This window comes from Arachis duranensis, chromosome 9 (genome assembly GCF_000817695.3).
Source record: "Arachis duranensis cultivar V14167 chromosome 9, aradu.V14167.gnm2.J7QH, whole genome shotgun sequence".
Lineage (NCBI taxonomy): Eukaryota > Viridiplantae > Streptophyta > Magnoliopsida > Fabales > Fabaceae > Arachis > Arachis duranensis.
This window is the reverse complement of record NC_029780.3, coordinates 99,879,792-99,881,472: the sequence shown is the minus strand read 5'-3', so window position 1 is coordinate 99,881,472 and position 1,681 is coordinate 99,879,792.

The window sequence follows — 1,681 nt, the reverse complement described above, 5'->3', positions numbered from 1 at the left end:
GGCCTTAGGTGCCATTGATGGTAATGGAAAACAAAAAAGATTATGCTTTGACCACACTAAACTTAAAATATTGCTCGCCCTCGAGCAAGAGAAGAAAGAAGAGAAGAAGAAGAAGAAGAAAATGTGGAGGAGAGTGGGAGATGGGTTCGGCCAAGGTATAGAAGAGGGGGTTGTGTTGTGTGAGAATGAAGTAGAATGGAAGGGTATATATAGGGAAAGGGGAGAGGTGAGGTTCGGCCATTTTAGGGTGGGTTTGGGTGGGAAAGTGTTTTTGAATTTTGAAGGTAAGTGGGGTTTTTTTTTTGGGGAAGAGTGGATGGATGTGAGTGGTGAAGGGGGTAATTGGGAAGAGAGATTGAAGTTGATGGGAAGTGTGACATGGGGAAGAGTGAAACAGGATTAGGAGGTAAGGTGGGAATATGTTAGGTGGAGATCCTGTGGGGTCCACAGATCCTGAGGTGTCAAGGAATTCCATCCCCACACCAAATAGGCATGTAAAATGCCTTTGCACACCATTCTGGCGTTTAAACGCCGAGTGGTGCACGTTCTGGGCGTTCAACGCCCATGTAAAGCATGTTTCTAGCGTTAAACGCCAGTTTCATGCTTGTTACTGGCGTTCAGCGCCAGCTTTTCCTCTAGGCACATTCCTGGCGTTCAGCGCCAGAATGTTGCTTGTTTCTGGCATTTAGCGCCAGTTTCATGCTCTGTTCTGGCGTTGAACGCCAGCCAGATGCTCCTTACTGGCGTTGAACGCCAGTCTGTGCTTCCTCCAGGGTGTGATTTTTCTTCTGCTGTTTTTTTGATTCTGTTTTTAATTTTGATATTTTTTTCGTGACTCCACATGATCATGTACCTAATAAAACACAAAATAATAATAAAATAAAAATTAGATAAATAAAATTGGGTTGCCTCCCAACAAGCGCTTCTTTAATGTCAATAGCTTGACAGTGGCTCTCATGGAGCCACAAAGGTGATCAGGTCAATGTTGTATAGTCCCAACACCAAACTTAGAGTTTGGATATGGGGTCTTAACACCAAACTTAGTGTTTGGTTGTGGCCTCCCAACACCAAACTTAGAGTTTGACTGTGGGGGCTCTTCTTGACTCTGAGCTGAGAGAAGCTCTTCATGCTTACTCTCTTTTGTCACAGAGGGATGGCCATGTGCTTTAAACACAGGGTAGTCCCCATTCAATTGAAGGACTATTTTGCCTCTGTTGACATCTATCAAAGCTCCTGCTGTAGCTAGGAAAGGTCTTCCAAGGATGATGCATTCATCCTCTTCCTTCCTAGTGTCTAAGATTATGAAATCAGCAGGGATGTAAAGGCCTTCAACCTTTGCTAACACGTCCTCCACTATTCCATAAGCTTGTCTCAATGACTTCTCTGCCAATTGTAATGAGAACAAGGCAGGTTGTACCTCAATGATCCCCAGCTTCTCTATTACAGAGAGTGGCATAAGATTTATCCTTGACCCCAGATCACACAGAGCTTTTGCAAAGGTCATGGTGCCTATGGTACAAGGTATCAAAACTTGCCAGGATCTTGTTTCTTTTGAGGTAGAGTTTGCTGAATCCAGGTATCCAGTTCACTAATGAGCAACGGAAGTTCACTTTCCCAAGTCTCATTACCAAACAACTTGGCATTCAGCTTCATGATAGCTCCTAAATATTGAGCAACTTGC